The following is a 9,478-nucleotide window of genomic DNA, read 5'->3' as shown; positions in this document are numbered from 1 at the left end:
CCCCCAAAAGATTAAAGAAACCTACTCCCTAATTCATACCCTCATTCTCTCCATTTCATCCAAGGCCATCATGTGCATTGCTTTTGTGCAGTTTCACACTGGTTGATAGTGTGGCACTAAAGTTCCCAAAGAATCAACATTTTTAGTTTTTAACATATCACAAAGGATCTGACTCTCATACCCAACCCAAATCATCTGAATTGAGAAAGCTCTACCTTTCCAGTTCCAGCTACACTCAGACCAAGTAACATCCTATGTAGGCTCAGGCTTGGGCTCCAGCCTTCCTTCCCAATGGCATTCACTCCCACCGGGGTCAGGGATTTGGATTTGGTCATGCTGGAGCTCACAGTTTTTGATGTGCTTGTTTCGGTGACCAGGAAAAGAGGCATTGCAGGTGCATCTAGACCTCCTCTCCAGTAGTTCCCAGCAGATAGGAATCAGTTGGCGGTGATGGCACATTTTCGCCAAGTAATCTGAAATATGGCACCCCCTCAAGATCAATCCTATCTCCCATGTTGCTGTAGCATATGGGTCACCTTGGTGTGCTCATTCCCAAACATCAGTGTGCTGATAATGTACAGTTGTATCTCTTACCACTTGGACCCTGCAAATTCTGTCTCAGCACCAGAGCAGTGGTTCTCAGCCAGAGGTACGTGTCCCCCTGGGGGTTTGCAGAGATCTTCCAGTGGGTAGTCAACTCATCTATATAATTGCCTAGTTTTACAACGGGCTACCTAAAAAGCACTAGCGAAGTCAGTACAAACTAAAATTTCATACAATGCCTTGTTTATACTGCTCTATGTACTATACACTGATACGTAAGTACAACATTTATATTCCAATTGATTTATTTTATAATTATATGGTAAAATGAGACTAAGCAATTTTTTCAATAATAGTGTGCTGTGACACTTTTGTATTTTGATGTCTGATTTTGAAAGTAAGTTTTTCAGTGAGGTGAAATGTGGGGTATGCAAGGCAAATCAAACTCCTGAAAGGGGTTCAGTAGTCTGTGATGACTGAGACCCACTGCACTGGAGGAACGTTTGGATGACATTGCCAGCAGGATGGGACAGAGCTCTGGGACTCATCTAGAGGGAGGCAGAAAAGGAAGGAATTTCACTTTTCTCCAGGCCCTTTCCATGGGGATCCTCAGTGTCTCAGGGTATTACAATGATTTTTCCAGTTACATGATTTGCAGCTAACTATGGGTTGGGACACAGGAGTCATTATAATGCTTCCAAGCAATACTACACCATGGTTCAGGATGAAAAGGGAAGATGAATACTGTTTGTAAATGGATCTGCAAGGGCAGGTTCATCAAGGCACTACAGTGAAAATGTTTTCAGAAATGCTGATAGGCTGAAGTAGGCAGAATGGAGTTAGCCAAGTTGGCATTTAGCCAGAAACCTGAGGTTAACACCTTTAATACCACAAAAATGCCATGAGATCTGTAATGACCACAAATGCTAAAGACTTTGGTTCTAAATCTCTTCCAAAAGGTAGCACGGTGCCCCTTACACCATCCTGACATTGGCATACAGGGCTTCATATTGCCTGAGAGGGAAAACAATGCATTCCTCGGCCCCCTAGTTTCTGCTGCAGGTCGCTCATTGAGATATTGATTAAGCCTTCCCCTGTTTACCGAGGAAGATCTGAAGCAATAACATCCTGAGACTGTCAACATCAATTTAATTAAGTGGAAAAAACAAAAGGTGTTCCCAGGTCTGCAAACAGCAATAAATATTTTACTCTGCATATGTGTTAGCTTCTGTGGACAGGGTCGGACGGGCACACACACTCTACATATATAACCCTATAGCCATTATTCTTTATTACTGTACTAGGTAAATAACACACAGTTTTACAATTGTCTAAATATATATTCATCTACACTGGATTGTTATTGCTCCAAAGGAGCCATTCAATTCTGCTGGGCTCAGACATAGCATCAGCACATATGTAGTCTATAAACAATTCTTTCCACTCTCATCTTTTATATTTCTCATTTAATTAATAATGTCATTTCTCAGTCTTTCAGTGACCTTGTTCACAATCACAGAGCCGAGGTCTAAAGACAACACAGAAGTGAGTGTGGCAATCCCACCCCCCCAACAACAGCTTTGCAACCTCCCCATGACCCTTGTTTGGGCCAAGACCCCCATGGTTACAACACCCTAAAATTTCAGATGTGAACACCTGAAAACATGAAATTGACTAATTTTCAAATCCTATGGCTGTGAAATTGATCAGAACCTGATATATCCAAAGTTCATCTGAAGCCTTCCTGTCTGAGTGAGAACTGTTCCTTCCTTTGCTTGGCCAAACATTTTAAAATATAGTATTAATGAGTATTAATAATTCCTCCTATAGTGTTTATATAGCCATTTTACAATGATATTAGTCACCAGCATGTTACAGGCGTTGACAAAAGACCTTACATGATACACTAATATTGTATTCAATCTGTTGATTCAATTGCTTGTTGTTTGAGATTTAGACTCCTCTGTCGCCACAGCTCAAATAAAGTTTCTCTTCCCTGTTGGGATGTAGCCATGCTGTCTCTCCCCCCCCCACACACTTGTTAATTTAACTGCTTTATTTATCTATGTCAATGCATTCTCATTGTCTTTCAATGTTCTTGGGATGTAACTGCCTGGTGGAGAAACCACATTCCTTTGTTTGACTGGCAACCACATGTTAAGTATTATAAGTTCACTTTATGTCCATAACTTTCCATCAGTTGCTTGCACGCACATCACATATTGATATTAATAACCAGTGAGTTATGAGTTTTCTAATGACATATCACATGACACCTTTTAGATACACATTATAACAACAGTGTGTTGGGGTACACTGGGCTGGTCAGGTCAGCTGAAACCCGCTGCTAGACTGTCCCTTGCCCTCTGCCCTTGGGCTGTTCTGAATGACACAGATAGTTAGGCCCATAAGAACCTTTATGGATACAGCCCCTTCTCTACTTACTGTCCATAAAACACCCCTTACTCCTTTGCCACAACATAAATCATAAACCCCCTGTCAGTTGCATTTTAGATTTGGGTTTGGGCTAGACACTGTACTGGCAATTTGTTTTCATTTTATGGGCCTGCACCATATTTATGAATATGTTTTGGTTTGGTGGATGAAAAAGGTTATCCTAGCTAATGTTATTGCAGAATATATTACAAAGCCTATTAGTCCCCGTGCTTCATTGCATAAGTTGATTACCAGCTTGGGTCAGTAAGAGACCTCTTTTCATATTGTAGAACTGTGCAATTAGGTGCATTATGGGAGTTTTATGTCTTCTTCTGAAGCATTCAGCACTGACCAATGTCTAGGACAAGACACCAGACCAGATGGGTCTGTTCCAGCATAACTCTTTTTATTTCCCTGTGTTAACAGATTTACTTCTTGATCAGACATTCATGTGAGTGAGCTCAGTCATATGACCAGGCGATGCTCTCAGACTGTGACACTGTATTTGCTTTTACATGCCTTGCCTTCTTAGCAAGCAGCAGCAGCCTATACACATAAAGGATCCTGATCGGAGAGTAATGGTGATTACATAAATGGTTAATTTTGTGCTTGCAACTCAAGAGATGGAGTGATTAGTGAACCAATAACTGTTAATGGAAAAGCAAAGATCTTTACAGCGGTCAGATTCCATTAAGAAACAAAAAGCTTGCAACGATTACAGTCCTCCACATTCAAGATTAATTCAAGATTAGCCTAGGAATACAGGATCACAAGGAAAGTAGGGGCACATTTAGACTGAACAGGACTTAGAATGCACACGGAATACTGAGATAGCGGTGGCATTGGATGAAGTGAAGAGATTATACACTGCAGTGAAGAGAAAAACCCACATAACAGCAAGCACATAAAAATTACATAGTGTGCTCACTCAGAACTGCCGCCTCACGCTGTGCTTTTGGCAGAGGGCATAAGCTCAGCAGCTCCAGGAGGGGGACAATACTTAGAGGAGAAAACACAGGAAGTGGTGTTAGTGACTCAGTAGGTGGGATTCTCCCCTTACAGCACATACTACACTAATGCCTCAGGGTGATGGCAGGAGTCTGTCTTGGGTCTGTCTGTCTGGAGCTAATTCCCACTTATACCTGCGTGACTCCCTTCACTTTAATTGAGTTACTTCTGGTTTTCACAAGTATAAGTGAAATCAGAACCTCTTTCTTTTGGGTGGGATGTAAAAATTGATGTCCTTATCACATGTGGTCATTCAAGATCTAATAGCACCAGGGGCACTGGAACAATTTTTACAGTGGGGGTGCCGAGAGCCATTGAACAAAACTGTAAATCCTGTATATAATGGAAACCACTTCAAGCTGGGGAGTGCTCCTGCACCCCCAGCAGCCCTGGACAGCGCTTTCCATGAATCTAGCTTAGTTAGTTCCATTTTGGTGAGTTCTCTCCCACTGTAGTTATAGTTTGATGCAGAAATATTTTACCCCTGTCCAAAGAACGTGTGTGTGCTGTTAAACAGTTGCCCTGTCCCATCCCAGATGGGACTACTGTGTTTTAGAAATGGCTTACAAAGTGTTTTGTCATCTATTTGGATTCAAAGTGTTATAGCAGTGCAAGAGAATCATTAGCATTACAGAACTGCAGTGTATGCAATGTTATTGTAGCTCTGTGAGACACAGGATATTAGAGAGACAATGTGGGCAAGGTAAATATCTTTTATGCTTGTCTCTCTCACCAACAGAATTTGGTCCAATAAAAGATATTACCTCACCCACCCCGTCTTTCTATTATCCTTTGGTGTTTTGTGGGTTGTTTTAGCTCTTGGCTATTTGTCTCCTCATCTGACACTGAATTTGTATCCCAGCCATACATCTGATTAGATTGAAGCATCAGGAAGTTGGATCTTCCATTCCACCCTGTTGTAAAAACTATCCCAATGCCTCCTCTCCCTCAAGTTTACCAGTTGTCTGCAGATTTCAGCACTTTGAACTGATATGTTTCCCAGGATCATTTATAGCCAAGGTGAGGATAAGTGTGGCTCTCAGCTTGCTGCCTCTTTTCACTCTTAACTGGTATCGTTTACTGACATTCCCTATGTCCTATCAGTCTCTAAGCCAACCTTTAATCCATTTCTGTTCTCCCCTCATGTCACGCTCACTGACTTTGTTGATCAATCTTTTTTTTTCATTCTCCTTTCTTTGTTGCACCCTCAAAAAGCTGGATAACTATCGTCCAAAGCTTCACCATTGTCTCCTGATTCAGTAAGGCGTTTGAAGGACTTCAAGCAGAGGTGTCATATCTGGTATTCCTTATATGAATCTCTGCTTCTGACTTTTTGTAAGTCATATCTGAGCGTTTGCCTGTTTCAAACAAGGGACTGGAAATCAGACCTGAGTCTGGGTCTGCCACTGACTAGCTGTGTGAACTTTGGGAAGTCAATCAACCCCTCTGCCTCAGTTTACTCTTTCACACGATGGAGATAATGGCCAAGATTTTCAAAAATGGCAAGCAATTTTGGGTGACTGAGTTGATTCATCTTAAAGGGGCTTGATTTTCAGAGGACATGTGATCAGCCCAGCTGGAAAATTAGGCCCCTTTAGTAGATTTTAAATCATACACCGCAAAAATGAGGCACACAAAATCACAAGCAGTTTTTCAAAATCTTGGCCAATAATTCTAGATTTACCTGCTTCAGTAGGAATGTTGCCAGCTGTCATTGTAATTAATATTTGTATAGCGCTTTGAGAAGCTTGGATAAAAGGTGTTAAAGACAGGCAAAATAGCACAGGCCAATTTTTTTTCAATTTTTCAAAATTTCCATGACAATTTTTCATCAAAATATTTTTGTGAAAATTCATCAGCATTTTCCAGTCAGCTGTAGTACAAAGTGTTGTTGTAACTGCTGTACTATGTAATACTTGCTGCTGTGCAATACTCTGCAATTTCATTCGCCGCAGTTCAAAACCAAATTTGCTTTGACCACAATCCATATGGGTTTTCAGTCTCCGCAAATTTCTGCTTTTGGGTTTCAGGTTCCAACCCTTAAACCTCAAAGCAAACCTCAGTTGGAAATACCAAGCTCTGAGGCTCTCACAGTGTTTTACAAACCTTTACCAATGCTCTCCACAGCCCTGTTGTTATTATAATTCTACAGGTTGGGAAACTGAGGCACAGAAAATGACTTGCCCAAAGTCACATAGCAGGAAAGTGGCAGGGCCAGAAATAAAATCTGAGAGTTGAGTTGGATGGAAATTTTCCATCAAAATATTTTTTCCAGTCGAAAAAATTGTGTGTTCATTAGAATTTTTGTAGGGGGTGGGGGAGGGAATGCATTTCCTAACTCTTCCTAACAATCCTAGCTCCCAGTCTTTTGCTCAAATCAGTGGAAATCAAATGTACATATGCGTTTAGTCCATGGTTGTATAGGAACAGTAGTATTTATTGGCCATTCTCCAGTAATTAATTTCTTTCCTTAGTGAACTACCAGAAATCTCTGCCAAGCTCTTTAACTGACTAACCCACTGTTCTGCCATAATCAAACCTTGTAAATTTCACTCTCCTTTCCCTTATCCACAAGGAAAATTTATCTAGTTGCTGAAGGAATATGACCTTCAGCACCAAATATAAACACTGAGATAAAGAATTCCTACAGGCTCTCAATAACATCAGTGTAGTGCAGGGGTAGGCAACCTATGGCACGCGTGCCGAAGGCGGCATGCGAGCTGATTTTCAGTGGCACTCACACTGCCCGGGTCCTGGCCACCAGTCCAGGAGGCTCTGCATTTTAATTTTGTTTTAAATGAAGCTTCTTAAACATTTTAAAACCTTATTTACTTTACATACACTATTAGTTTAGTTATATATTATAGACTTATAGAAAGAGACCTTTTGAAAACATTAAAATGTATTACTGGCAAGCGAAACCGTAAATTAGAGTGAATAAATGAAGACTCTGCACACCACTTCTGAAAGGTTGCCTACCCCTGGTGTAGTGTGTCACTAACATCCTGCACATGACTTTTACTCAGGGGCGGCTCCAGGCCCCAGCACGCCAAATGCGTGCTTGGGGGCGGCACGCCACGGGGGCGCTCTGCCGGTCGCCGGGAGGGTGGCAGGCGGCTCCGGTGGACCTCCCGCAGGCATGCCTGCGGAGGGTCCGCTGGTCCCGCGGCTTCGGTGGAGCATCCGCAGGCACGCCTGCGGGAGGTCCAACGGAGCCGCGGGACCAGCAGACCCTCTGCAGGCACGTCTGTGGGAGGTTCACCGGAGCCGCGGGACCGGCGACCGGCAGAGCTCCCCCCGTGGCATACCGCCGTGCTTGGGGCGGCGAAATGGCTAGAGCTGCCCCTGCCCTTAATGACCAGTTTTGACTGTTGGGACTGTTTGCTCAAGTTTCTTCTGTATCTACACTGTGTTCTACCCATTCACCTCAATCTTCATTACTCTTTGATTTAATTCAGAGCCCTGCATTGATTTTATAAACTTTTTGCTTTGGATACTTGCACCTCATCCTGTCTTGCGACTTAAGATTGGCATGTCATGTGAACTCTTTCTCTATTGCTATGTGTTTGGAAACTACCATGAGTCTGAATCCTTTCCCCGAAGCACAAGTTCTGTTATTCAAGTGAGTTCTGTGCTTGGACAGCTGGGTTTTGTGTATGAAAAGTTCATCCCCCATGCACAAGCAGGAGTGAATCTCAAAGTGCACGTGCAGGTGCGTGAACACAGGAGAAGTATGCACAGGTGAGTGTACATGGGTGAGGGCTGCCTTTTAAAAATCAGACCCAAAGAGGTTAATTGATCTGCCCAAGGCCACACAGTGAGTGGCAGAGCTAAAAGTAAAATTCCAGAGTTCCTCCATGGCTCAGTCCACCTGCTTCTCAACTCTTCCCTCCATCCCCTATGTAAGGCATTAGTGAAAGAGGGGCTTGGGGACTCGTGATAGTTTTGTTGTGAACCTAATTTTGAAGTATTATTTTTAGAGCTCAGGTTGGGGTGACAGCTGGAGATCTGTCGAGATCGAGATCTGTGCTTTCCAGGAGAGAAAGTCCCTGCTGTTTTCTCTTCCATTCTTCTTTTCACTGACCTCCAAAGCACCAGTATTTTCACCATTCCCTTTCCCTCCTGGCACCAGTATTTTCACCATTCCCCTTCCCATCATTGTGACTCCTTCTGCTAAGAGGGCAGGGAGCACCATCTATCAATGCCACTCACTGAATTGACAGCAGGAGCCATTCAAGAAACAAGCAGCAGTGTGTGCTCAAGAAATATCTAAATAGATTTCTGAGCATACCAGAGACAGAGAGGGGATGAAGAGCGAAGAGGAAGACTTCAAAGCAGGAGACTTCAAACAGCTGGTGGTCAGGTTCTATATGAGATGTTCAGTGATCACTCAGAGCCAGGGACTCTGACAGAGATCTGCTGCATTTGGTGTCTGAGTTCCAACTGATCAGGACTAACTAACATGAGCTTCTGCGTAACATGAGAACTGGTTACAAATGGCTCATGCCAGAGCCTCATAAAGGTACAGTTCCCCACATCTTGTTTCCCCAGCTGAACATAAAAACAACAATTAACAAGCAACATTAACATAGTACAGAATTTCAAATACTTATAATCAACCTAACTAAACTAACTAGCAATATTTAATTAGTCTCTGAGGTGCCCTTTGGGTCTCCCCCAAGATATCAGCACCACTGTTATCCAGCAGTGGTAAATCCATTATTGCTGGTTGTGTCATGGCCTGGGGCTCAGCCCTTTCAACTTTCTATGCCTGTCTGAGATCTTCTTGGCAAGATGGCTGATTCAGTGCCCCTTATCTCCCTCCCTTCTAGAATTTGGAGAAGGTGTTCCCTGTTCCTCCACACTGTGCGTGTCCAGCTGGGGTGATAACCTCATAGGACAGAGCAGCCTTTGTGTGACACCACTGCTGTTTACAACCATTGTTTCCCATCATTATCATTAAGTGGTGGCAGCTTCTGGGACTCCAAATCATACTGATTTTTTTTTTGGTGGTTTTGCCATATTGGTCACTGTATGTGTCTACAAGTCCCCCATGACTCAGATGTCAATGTCTAATATTGCCCGCTTTTTTCTTTTTTTTTCCAAAAAAAAAAAAAAATTTGGCAGGTGACAACACATACTTCATTGGTGTCATTATGTAATTTAGAAGTGCTAAATACAGACCAGAGTCTGATTCCACGGCCTTGTTCATTTGGCATTTTATTATTTTGGCAATGCTTTCCTCCAAGATGTTGGATTGAGGATTAATGAGGATTAGTGGATACATGTCTAAACCCATACTTCAGTGCAACCGCTTAAACTCATGTCCGCTAAACTGTGGCCCATCGTCAGACATTACTACAGCATGTCTAGCAAAAACAGATTTGATATGCACAATCACTTGTTTAGCTACGGTATCATCTAATAAGGCTACTTCAGGGAATTGAGTTCAGTACAGTGTTTTCCAGCCAATGGAAACAAATCTCGGTTT

The sequence above is a fragment of the Mauremys reevesii genome, linkage group 4, assembly GCF_016161935.1.
Source record: "Mauremys reevesii isolate NIE-2019 linkage group 4, ASM1616193v1, whole genome shotgun sequence".
In the NCBI taxonomy this organism is placed as follows: domain Eukaryota; kingdom Metazoa; phylum Chordata; order Testudines; family Geoemydidae; genus Mauremys; species Mauremys reevesii.
This window is presented reverse-complemented; position numbering follows the sequence as displayed.